This window comes from Schistocerca nitens, chromosome 6 (genome assembly GCF_023898315.1).
Source record: "Schistocerca nitens isolate TAMUIC-IGC-003100 chromosome 6, iqSchNite1.1, whole genome shotgun sequence".
NCBI lineage: Eukaryota > Metazoa > Arthropoda > Insecta > Orthoptera > Acrididae > Schistocerca > Schistocerca nitens.
The window spans coordinates 224,964,303-224,977,051 of record NC_064619.1 but is presented as its reverse complement, the minus strand read 5'-3'; the positions used below and the strand labels follow the sequence as shown (position 1 = coordinate 224,977,051).

General features: G+C 38.7%; 1 protein-coding gene across 1 annotated transcript in view; it reads right to left on the bottom strand.

Annotated features, from left to right (window-relative positions):
- Window positions 1-10,709: 10,709 nt before the first annotated feature.
- Window positions 10,710-12,749, bottom strand: part of LOC126262268 (uncharacterized) — a 508,717-nt gene continuing 506,677 nt past the window's right edge. Inside the window, exon 17 of the mRNA XM_049958774.1 lies at window positions 10,710-10,959. The gene's annotated coding sequence lies outside the window, so the exon portion shown is untranslated. The remainder of the gene's footprint in view (window positions 10,960-12,749) is intronic.

Genomic DNA, 12,749 nt, shown 5'->3' with positions numbered 1-12,749 from the left:
TGGGGAGGATTTCATGAAGGATGGATCTCATTTCAGGGCAGGATTTGAGGAAGTCGTATCCCTGCTGGAGAGCCACATTCAGAATCTGATCCAGTCCCGGAAAGTATCCTGTCACAAGTGGGGCACTTTTGGGGTTCTTCTGTGGAAGGTTCCGGGTTTGAGGAGATGAGGAAGTGGCTCTGGTTATTTGCTTCTGTACCAGGTCGGGAGGGTAGTTACGGGATGCGAAAGCTGTTTTCAGGTTGTTGGTGTAATGGTTCAAGGATTCCGGACTGGAGCAGATTCGTTTGCCACGAAGACCTAGGCTGTAGGGAAGGGACCGTTTGATGTGGAATGGGTGGCAGCTGTCATAATGGAGGTACTGTTGCTTGTTGGTGGGTTTGATGTGGACGGACGTGTGAAGCTGGCCATTGGACAGGTGGAGATCAATGTCAAGGAAAGTGGCATGGGATTTAGAGTAGGACCAGGTGAATCTGATGGAACCAAAGGAGTTGAGGTTGGAGAGGAAATTCTGGAGTTCTTCTTCACTGTGAGTCCAGATCATGAAAATGTCATCAATAAATCTGTACCAAACTTTGGGTTGGCAGGCCTGGGTAACCAAGAAGGCTTCCTCTAAGCGACCCATGAATAGGTTGGCGTATGAGGGGGCCATCCTGGTACCCATGGCTGTTCCCTTTAATTGTTGGTATGTCTGGCCTTCAAAAGTGAAGAAGTTGTGGGTCAGGATGAAGCTTCCTCATCACCTTAGCACATCTTGGCACAGTGTTACACCGTCCGGGTTATCTGGATACTTCCCACTAACACCAACCTGTCAGAACTCCGGAGGTGGGAACTTGCCCTTCAGCATATCCTCTCTTCTCGCTATCCGCCAGGCCTCAATCTCCGCTAATCTCCAATTTCTATTTGCCGCCGCTCGTACCTCACCTGTCTTTCAACATCACCTTTGCCTCTGTACTTCCGCCTCAACTGACATCTCTGCCCAAACTCTTTGCCTTTACAAATGTCTGCTTGTGTCTGTGTATATGCGGATGGATATGTGTGTGTGTGCGCGAGTGTATACCCGTCCTTTTTTCCCCTAAGGTAAGTCTTTCCGCTCCCGGGATTGGAATGACTCCTTACCCTCTCCCTTAAAACCCACTTCCTTTCATCTTTCCCTCTCCTTCCCTCTTTCCTGACGAAGCAACCGTTTGTTGCGAAAGCTAGAATTTTGTGTGTATGTTTGTGTTTGTTTGTGTGTCTATCGACCTGCCAGCGCTTTTGTTTGGTAAGTCTCATCACTTTCTAAACACATTCATACACACAAAATTCTAGCTTTCGCAACCAATGGTTGCATCGTCAGGAAAGAGGGAGGAGAGGGAAATACGAAAGGATGGGGGTTTTAAGGGAGAGGGTAAGGAGTCATTCCAATCCCCGGGATTGGTAAGACTTTCAAATTAATATGCTGTAGTACAGCTCTCTTACAATCGATACTCATAATGGAAAGTCTGATTGTCCTCTTTTGCACACTTTATTAATAACTAGCTGACAAACTTGGCATTGCCTGGTTATTCGTTTTGCCAATTTTCTATTAGAAATGAAAACAAAAAACCTAGTGGAGTATCAAAAAAAATTTCATGTCCAAGTTTTCATGAAAACACCTGGAGTTATGAAACAATCACACAAAGAAATATTCGTTACGTACAAATGTACAACTACACTATCCAAATTAAGAAACATGATCTTGGACAGTTTCTGTATACTGGGTTCAAGTGCTTTGCAATTTTGTAAACATCTCTGTGGTGACACCTATTCATAGCTCTACAGACAGGTATCATTTTCACATACAGCCATTTGCTCTTCAAAGATGGAAGCTGTCAAAAGTGCTGCCAGGTGTCAAGGATTGTCGCAGATGACTCAACTGCAGGGAGTGTCTTCGTAGTAAAGAATATATGCATTGAAACTTCTTGCGTGATGTGGCATTTTTTCATGTAATGATATATTTGTGTAGGTATATTCAGACACCTGTGGATGTTGTCAGTGAAATATGTTGCAATACAGTTAGTAGCACAGAAGTAATATTTTTAAACATTATGCATGATGTCACAGTTTTCATGCATTTCCTTGTTCATGACAGTTCTCCTGAATTTTGATAGGTAGGTGGTTCTTACTCTCACAGTGATTGTTGCCTGACAGTAAGGGATGTGTGTACTAAGTTTAGCTGAAATCAGCTTGGTGGTTTTGTAGGAGATGTGGGGCAAGGGGTTACAAAACACACTCTCTCTCTCTCTCTCTCTCTATAATATATCTGGATTCTAGTTGGAATTGCGGATATGCAGTGGACAAATCCAACATTGCTAAGTGGTCCTGGCTGAAATTTCCCAAGGAACACTGAAGGATATTCAGAGGAGTAAGGAAGGAGCAGTATTTATTTATTGCCCAGCTTCCACAAATATTTTATGTGGGTACATTTAACAATTAATTGAAGTCAAGATAGTAAATGAATGATTTATGTTGATAAAGTCTTAATCATAACCTCTAAGATTATAAGTGGTGTTTATTTTCATTTATTTATTTATTTTTTAAAACATCTCTGTGTACTGTGTATCTGAACAAAATGCATATATTTCTTCATCTTCTGGCAGTTAATTTCATATTGGGCAACAGTGCAACACTGGCTCACACATCAACAGGCCATATGCAAAGCTGTCCAACTCTCAGCACATCTTCGTTCAATTTTACAATTTAGAAGAAGAATGTACAACAACAGAGATTTAATATTTTGTTGTTACCTAACCATCACTAAATGTGATCTGCATCTTATTCTTTGGAAATATGCTCATTGGTCTAGTAGTAGAGGTGGTTCAGACAGAAAAATACACAGTGTATTCTTTGATAAAAATAACTTTGCGACTGATGTTTCAGTGAGTCACTAACCTGTCATATTCTTCCTCATGTGCCACATGCTTGCTGTGTTGCCTGTTTTGTAGGTACACATAGAGAATTAACTAATGTGGCTGGCAACACTGGTTTCCTCCACTAGAGTCTGTCATTTACAATGTTACTTTAATTGGAGTATAAGTATAATGCACAGTAGGTCAAAACAGCTAAATTCCTCACTTGGCTTAGATACCCTCATCACACATATACCAGGTGTACCGGTATGAAATTAGTGTTAAGATACAAATGTGTTGATAGGGAACATTTGTTGTGAACAAGCCTTAATTTTTTTTGTTTGGTTGGTATGACATCTGTCAAAGATATTTAGTACACATCAAGTTATGGAACAAACATCATCATATGGTTTCATCGTGTTAACAATGTCGAATTTTGTACCAGAAAGTGATGATTTGCGGAAAGCATTAATTTTTTCCAGAATGAGATTTTCACTCTGCAGCGGAGTGTGCACTGATATGAAACTTCCTGGCAGATTAAAACTGTGTGCCCGACCGAGACTCGAACTCGGGACCTTTGCCTTTCGCGGGCAAGTGCTCTACCAACTGAGCTACCGAAGCACGACTCACGCCCGGTACTCACATGGGCGTGAGTCGTGCTTCGGTAGCTCAGTTGGTAGAGCACTTGCCCGCGAAAGGCAAAGGTCCCGAGTTCGAGTCTCGGTCGGGCACACAGTTTTAATTTGCCAGGAAGTTTCATTAATTTTTTGTTTTCATTTGAAAAAAAGTGCTGCAGAGTCGCATTGAATGCTTGTTGAGGCATATGGTGATCATGCTCTATCAGTAGCAACATGCAAAAGATGGTTTCAACAGTTCAGAAATAATGATTTTGATGTAAGAAATGAAGAACGTGGAAGACCAGCAAAAAAGTTCGAAGACGCCAAATTGCAAGCAATATTGGATGAAGATGTTACTTTGAGTAAGAATCAAATGGCAGCAATGCTAAATGTTGCACAACAAACAATTTCTGACCGTTTGAAAGCTATGGGAAAGATCTAAAAGTGTGGAAAATGGGTGCCACATGAATTGAATGAAAGACAGATGGAAAACCGAAAAATCATTTGTCAAATTTTGCTTCAAAGACATGAAAGAAAATCAATTTTGCATCGAATTGTTACTGGCGATGAAAAATGGATTTATTTTAAGATTCCTAAACAGGAAAAATCATGGGTTAATCCGGGACAACCACCAACATCGACTGCAAAACCAGATCGATTCAGCAAGAAGACAATGTGCTCTGTGTTTGGTGGTATCAGAAAGGTGTGGTGTATCATGCATGAGCTTCTAAAACCCAGTGAAACTGTGAATACTAATTGCTACAGACAACAAATGATCAATTTGAACTATGCATTGATCAAAAAAAGACCAGAATCGGCTGGAAGACATACCAAAGTAATTCTTTTGCACGACAATGCACCTGCACACAAAGAAAAACTGGTTCAGGATACAATCAAAACACTTGGCTGGGAGCTGCTACCCCACCCACCGTATTCACCAGACTGGGCCCCTTCCGACTACCATTTGTTTTCATCAATGGGACACGCATTGGCTGAGGAACACTTCGATTCCTATGAAGAAGTCGAAAATTGGGTGTCTGATTGGTTTGCTTCAAAAGACGAACATTTCTATTGGCATGGTGTCCACAAATTGCCAGAAAGGTGGTCAAAATGTATAGAAAGCAATGGTCAGTACTTTGAATAAAATGTTTTTACTTTTCAATTCAAAATTAGTGTTTCATTTTCACAAAAAAAAGCTCATTTCATACTGTTACACCTGGTAACTAAAAAAGGCATTCAGTCTTAAAGTGAAGTTGAGGTCCCCATGTGTCCTTCAGGAGTTCTGATTACGAACCTGGTGTGTGGGCTCTCAGTTTGGGACATGGCTGTAATTTCTACAACTACATCTACATAGATATGGTGCTTGGCAGAGGGTACCCTGTACCACTACTAGTCATTTCCTTTCCTTTTCCACTCCCATTCAGAGCGAGGGAAAAACAACTGCCCGTATGCGTCCATATCTCTAATTCCCCATACATTATCTTCGTGGTCCTTAGTCTCACACTATATGTTGGTGGCAATAGTACTGAGTGGCAGTCACTTTCAAAAGTCTGTTCTTTAAATTCTCTCAACAGTGTTTCTCGAGAATAATGTCACCTTCTCCCCAGGGATTCCCATTTAGGTTCCTGAAGCATCTCCATAACACTTCCATGTTTTTCAAACCTATGGGTAACAAATCTAGCAGCCCGCATCTGAATTGCTTCTATGTCTTCCTTCGATCCAACCTAGTACAGATCCCAAATACTCAAACAGTGCTCAACAGTAGGTCACACCTGTGTCCTGTATGCGGTCTCTGTGGTCTTATTTACAGGTGAATCAATCTTTCCTAAAATTATCACAATAAACTAAAGTTAACCATTCGCCTTCCCTACCATAGTCATGGTCATTCCATTCATATCACTTTGCAGTGTTACATCCATATATTTAAACAACTTGACTGTATCAAACAGGATGCCAGTAATACTGTATCTGAATATTATGGGTTTGTTCTTCCTACTTATCTGCATTAACTTGTGTTTTTTCACATTTAAAGCTAGCTGCCATTCATCACACCAACTGGAAGTTTTGTCTTAAGTCATATTGTATCCCCCTACAGTCACTCAACTTTGACCCCTTATCATACACCACAGCATCATCAGCGAACAATCACAGATTGCTGCCCATCCTGTCCACCAAATCATTTATGGTATATAGAGAACAACAGCAGTCCTGTCACACTTCCTTGGGGCACTTCCTTGTCTCTTATGCACACTCACCATCGAGGACAACATTCTGGGTTCTATTACTTAAGAAGTCTTCAAGCCACTTGCATATCTGTGAACTTATTCCATATGCTCGTACCTTCATTAACAGCCTGCAATGGGGCACCATCAAGTACTTTCTGAAAATCTAGAAATATGGAATCTGCCTGTTGCCCTTCATCCATAGTTCGCAGTATATCATGTGAGAAAAGGGCAAGCTAGGTTTCACAAGAGGGATCTTTCTAAAATCGTGCTGATTTGTGGACATAAGCTTCTCAGTCTCAAGAAAGTTTTATATATTCAAACTGTGAAGATGTTCAAGGATTCTGCAGCAAACCGAAGTTCGGGATATTGGTCTCTAATTTTGCGGGTTGGTTCTTTTACCCTTCTTATACACTGGAGTCCACTGTGCTTTATCCCAGTCACTTGGGACCTGTGCTGGGTCAGAGATTCATGATAAACGCAGGCTAGGCAAGGAGCCAATGGTGAAGAGCACTCTTTGTAAAACCAAACAGGGATTCCATCCGGATCTGGTGATTGATTTGCTTTCAAACCTTTCTGGTGTTTCTCCACACCAGGGATGCTTATTACTGTGTCATTTATATGGGAGTCTGTCCGAAGGTTAAAGGACAGTATGTTTGCATGATTCTTATGTGTGAACGATTTCTTGAGTGTGAAATTTAAAACTTCTGTTTTCATTTTGCTATCTTGAACTGCCACATCAGACTGGTCAATAAGGGATTGAATGGAAGATCCCCTTAGTGACTTTCATAGGACCAAAATTTTCTCGGAATCTCTGCCATATCTTTTGCTAAGGTGTGATGGGGGTGGTAGTTGTATCTTTGTGCACAAATCTTTTCACAGATGCATGAATCTGTACTAACTTCTGCTTGTCGTCATTTGTGCCTTCTCTTTTGAGTGCAACAACCTCTGCATCTTCCACATTTTACTATTAAACCATGGTGGATACATTCCACCCTTTATCCTCTTACAAGGCACATAACTTTTCAGACTGTGATTTACAATCTGCTGAAACTTTGGCCATAATTCCTCTACATCCATCTTACTAGAACTAAGTGATGTCAGTTCGCTGTCTAAGTGAGATGCTAAAAACTGCTTATCTGCTCTATCTAGCAGAAATACTCTCCTAGCCTTCTTGACTGATTTATTACCTTTCGTAACCATAGTTGCTGTAATGACGTCATGATCACTAATCCCAGTTTCTATACTGACATTGTGAATAAGTCTGGCTGCTTTGTAGCTACAAGTTATAAGATATTTTCATTGTGTGTTGGCTGCCGAGCTATCTGCTAAAGACAGTTTCTAGAAAACACGTTAAAAAATATTTTGTATGACCGTCTGTCTGTAACACTGCCCCCCCCCCCCTCCAAAGGTGGCCAAGGATTTGGAACACTTCCAATAATACACCAAAGCAAATATCTAATGTCCAGATAAGCAGCAATATGTGTACAAAACTGTGCTGAGATGTGTCGTAACCTAAGAGCCGTAAGAGTCTGAGACAAGTTATGTGATTAAGCCGGTGCTCCACCAAGGCCTGATCCCTAGGTTACAGTTATGAGTTCCATGCTTTCAGTAAGCATTTCATGGCCTTACAGTGACTATCAAGAACATTTGAACTTTCTTTGTTAAAGATTTTTGTATGCCTATGTCAGCTGGATCCACTAGAGAAGAGATTGAGTGTCTATAGACATACGTGTGCTAGATACCACGTGTCAATTTTGCAGGTGTGTGTCTCGTATAACAACCTGAAAATAAGATTTACTATGTTGTTTGAAGACTTCTGTGTAAAATACCTGACACTGAATTCTGCTGAAACGCGTGATTAACAAGCATGTTTTTAGACTCCTAGGGGCCCAGTCATTAAGTTGCAAATAAAAAAGAAAACTTAGAATTATAGTAATGTACTTTTCTATGTAGGAGATTTTGTTTTTGTTAAAATCGTAAGTGTGTACAATAAATGTAAAGCACTTGTTTCTATCGCAAATGAGACACATTTAATAAATCTATGCAGGGGCTCCTTAAACCATCTATCAGTCTTAATATGTGGAACTGTCACCGAAAGAAATAAATTGTTTCAAATTGTTGTATACCATGACTTCAAAAGTCAGTTCGTAAATGTTGCAAATCATAGGGAATTGTTTAACAGCTTTTAGAAGCAACTGGCTACACTCACTTTTCTGAGATATGTATTAATGGTAAAGATTTGAAACAGAGCGCTTCAAATTTCAGTTTTTACAAATATAAGGGACAATCAAATGATAGCAAGACTGATGGAAAAGAAGTGTCGATTAGTAAACTCTTTATTATTTAAAGAATGATAGCCATTAATGTTAATACATTTATCCTTCATGGAAAAATGTTTGTGATTTGTATCCAGGTGTGCACCTCTGTGGCCATAGCAAATCTGCGGGATTGTTATTTAAAGTATGCTGCAGAAATTTCAGTGGGAAGCCCTTATACATCCTCCATTCAGTACTGGTCTCTCCCCCATGTAATTTACATTCTTTTGGGACCCTAAAGAAAGCATTTGTGGTCATTGATTAGCTGTGGACAAAGAGGTGCTTACCCGAGTACAATCAAGGTTCCATAGGCAACCACAGTTACTTTTTTTATCCATGAAGGCATTCACCATCTGGTCTCTCAGTGGGTTAAATGTATTAACAGTTATGGCAATTACTTTTGAAATAATGAACAGTTTACTTACTTTTTCCCATCTGACTCATTTTCATTTCACTGTCTGTTATAATAGAAAAACAGTTGCTGTCAACATCGTCATTTTATGTGTAGGGATTAGGCATATGCCCATTCAGTCTTCGCAAAGTCTATGTCCAACACTTCCTGGGTTGACCATTTCCCACCTTGTTCTTTGGGTTGTAGGATTTTCTTGGGTAGTCTGTCATCTTTCACTCAGTTCACGTCCCCATGTATTCTAACATTTAGTTATTTCTCTCTTAATAGAATGCACATTCAGTTTATTTTGAACGTCTTCATACTTTATTAACTCTCTTTTTGAGCAACTCTTCACTCTCTTCAAGAATCTACTCTCTGCTGCTTTTATTTTGCTGTCATCTTGGTTTTTATTCATCCAACTCTTCTTCCCATGCAGCAGGGAGTATTGCCATAGTAACATAAATTTTAATTTCTGTTTCTTTTCAGGTATTTGTAATTAGCTGTTTCTTTTACTGTTCCATAAACTGCTTGAAACTTGTACAACTTTTCATGTATATTGTTATCATAACTCGTAACTCAGCTCAGATATTGAAAAATGAGACACCTCTTCAATTACCTTGTAGTTAATTACTATTTTCATCCTCAGTAATGAAATTTTAAAGTTTTATTCTACATCTACTTGGTTTAGCCAGTGTACTGTTAACCAGCAAATAGTAATGCAGTTTATTAGTGTTTCTCTAATTTAGTTTCTGGATAATTATTTGATTGCTAATTTTTAAGGATGTTGTGAATGTAAACATTATACAGAGTGTGTGCCCCTGGGCCTTCACAACCAGTAGAAACTACAAAAAACTTCAACATAAAAATATAACTTCTCCATTTTTTTCATAACCTAACGTAGGCGTGTTGATTACTTCAATTTTCTTAACTGATAGTGTACTCATTTCGCAGTTTATACTGGGGGGAGGGGGTTATGACAACTCACCGGTTTAAGCAAGGGATCGACCCTCAGTTATTTTAGAGAGCTTCTAAGCAAAAAAAAGGCAGTGTTGAAGAGGCAAGAATCAAGGTAATATGAAATTAAACAGTGCAGGAAGTTACACATTTCTTTACTTATTAATACTACACATAAATGGAATTGAAAATAAAAGAATCAAAAATCCGCTACTTATTCAGTGCTAGACCTTTTAGTAATATTTTGGTCAATTAATTTCCTAAAGAAAAGACCAGATAAAAAAGCAGTATCTTCAGCCATAAACCATAAAACATGAGCACTTAAGGTGCATATGTTTTGACTGAAATGTTTTTGGAAAAAGATCTCCTGTATTTACCATGCACATGTCAAATTTATGAAATCATTCTCAAGAATCATTTCTGAAAAAAAAAGAAGAGCCATAAAAATGCAGAACTGACTATACCAACCTTGAAAAGGATTTCAATACTTCGCTCTGGCACTGATGTTAACGAATTACAAAGTGGAATTCAGCAAGGTAATTCACTAAGATGAAGTCAAATGTCGCGAATCCTCAGTTTTGTTTGAAATAGTTTGAGAGAACAGCAGTCTAGAGAGGGTTATATCTATGTTTTAGAATTAGCTTTACCTCGCTTATTGATCCATCATATCATGGTATCTTACATGCAAGGTGTATGACAGAAGCTATTTATTGCTTGAAAATGTTTCTGTGAAGAATTTGAATCATGACCACAAAAAGAGAATTCAAGTCATAAATTTGTAATTTCTGTACACTGTGTCTGCCAAAGCATGACTCTGTGCCCCCTTCTGAAGCCAAAGCACAGTATCTGGATTCCAGTATTCTTTCAAAACATTATAAATGTCAGGTTTGTCAATCACGATTGTCTCATGTGGTTTTTGCAAAAATAGAAAAATCATTTATAATACGTATTTCCTATTACGTGGCCTTGGCCATCCTAATTAATCTTGTGAATGGCCAATGGATTCATTAGTGAGGCAGAACCATCAGACAAGAAATTATACAAGGACTGTATTAGGAATCAATCAAATCTTATAAATTATCAGTAATGCAATCGAACAGATTATCTTTAATAAAATTAGAGAATTTTAACCACTTTTGATTTAAGTAACAAGTTTTTTAATGCAGATTCTTTGCAGTGCCAGAAAACTGAAGATTTTCTCCACAGTTTACACATATTAAGACAAGAGTTGGAAATGATCCAGCTGAGAAAAGTATCAAGACCAAGTATTGCCATAAGTTTCCAGAACTTTAAAAGGAACATATCAAGGAAATATTTTTTGAGATAAAAAAATTAATACAGCTTTTACAACAGGAGAGATTTAGTAGAGGGGCACAAAAGTGGGTTAAGTTTAGTACTTTTTCTCGCACAAGGATTTTTTTTATTGAAATGGAGGTTTTACCACTTTATTATACATACATTTCTGTATGAATTTTTTTTTTTAAATCTCATAATAAATTGAAAATTGTGGCTGCATCACTTGTCAAAGTATGTGCCCTGTGGCACATTCTGGTTTGCTCGAAGTGTTGTACAGACTCCCGACTATTTCTGGAACCCATAAAAATGAAAAATTATTAAATTAGAATGAATTTGGAGGGGGGGGGCATTGAAAAATACCTTCATGTTTAAAAAAATATTTAAAATGTGAATAAAGAAAAAAAGATCTCAGTATGGCCCCAATAATGTAACTATCTTTCATTTCATAAACAAACAAAAAATAAAATAAAAAAAAATAAAATGTATCAGTTAATCTATTGAGGCTCTAGAGCACTTTGCTTGCTGAAAAATGTTGTTTGGAGAAAAAGGTGTTATAAAGTTTAGAGTGATAAAAAACATGTTGTTCGAAAACTTACAGTTGGTCTGTGATCTCAGGACCATAAAGGCATCCTTCTTCTTCCTCAAAAATGCTCTGTTTCTGAATTTGGTGCTACATTTTTTCAATCCAGGTTCTTTTAACAAAATGAGACAGTCTGGAAAGTTTTGCTGTTCCATCCTTATGACAATTCCCAACATATCTGTGGTCTTTAGAATATATGAATAATCTGTGTTGGATATACCTGCAGCTATATATGCTGCTGTTTCAGTAGTTTTTGTCCCACAATGAAGATGTTTTGCTACTAAATGCATGCACTGAAGCTCTCATTGTCATTTTGGATATTGACACTTCTTGTCATTTTGCACATTGGTGCCAGTGTTCTTTTAAGCATATCTTCATTGAACAGAAATTTGCACACTGGTCAAATATCCATTGAGCTGCTTATATTTTAGTAGTGGCTCGGCTCCTTTCAACACACTCTAACTTTCACAATCAAAAACTCCATTTGCAGACATACTCTATATAATTCAGAGATGCAAATTATGTAAAAATATCTGTTTTCTCACCAGTCTTGAACCAGAACCTCCCCTTAATAAAAGTCTGATATAATCTACATGTTCTGTATGGTTTGTATTTCTCCTTTTTGTAATTGGAAACCCGTTTCACAATGCCCTTTCGTGCGCTAATGACCGTAGCAGTTTTGCGCCCTAAAACCATTTTAAAAAAATTGCCCTTTTGACCACAGAAGGTTTTATGGAGGTAAAATGAAACCTACATTCTCAAGTTCAGTGCAGAAAACCATGCTGTGTCTCAAGTCATGAATGGAATAATGCAGTTTGCTTGCACTGTTCAGTCCAACAATATGCCCCAAATGTGATCACTTCAAGCACATGGACCATGTGCACATTGTTCCCTTAGGGCAAGAAGGATCATCAGTATGCGAAGTTGCTTGCCAAATTGGCTTACACCACAGTGATGTTATTTGAACATTCAGTCACTACTGTGAAACACACAACAATGAAACTGATCTCCCTCACATAGTAGCTGCTAGCATGCATCAAGCTGATGACCACTACCTGCAAATTATGACTTATACAGAAGATACCTCAAGGAGAACGCAATGGAACAGTGTACTGCCTATTAGGAGGCAACTGGAGGGCTGTGTTGTTTCAGATAGTATGCAACCATCTCCACACAATCAATTTGGTTTATAGGTGTCCAATACCAACAAGACTGTCAAATTCTCAGGACCATCATGTGTGATGAAGTTGGGCAAGATAACACTTGAGGTGGAACACGGCGCAGCAACGTAGAGTTCTCTTCAGGGGCAAGTGCAGGATTTGTCTGATACCTGATGTCTCAGGCACGCAGTTCTACAGGTTCAGCAAGAAGGTGAGTCAGTCATGTTTTGTGCCAGTATTGGATGCATCTTGTGATTACAGATGATAATTTGAGGACTGTGAAACATTGGGGCAGGACCCTCCAACCTTCTGTCTGACCATACGATCAACAGTTCCTTGGG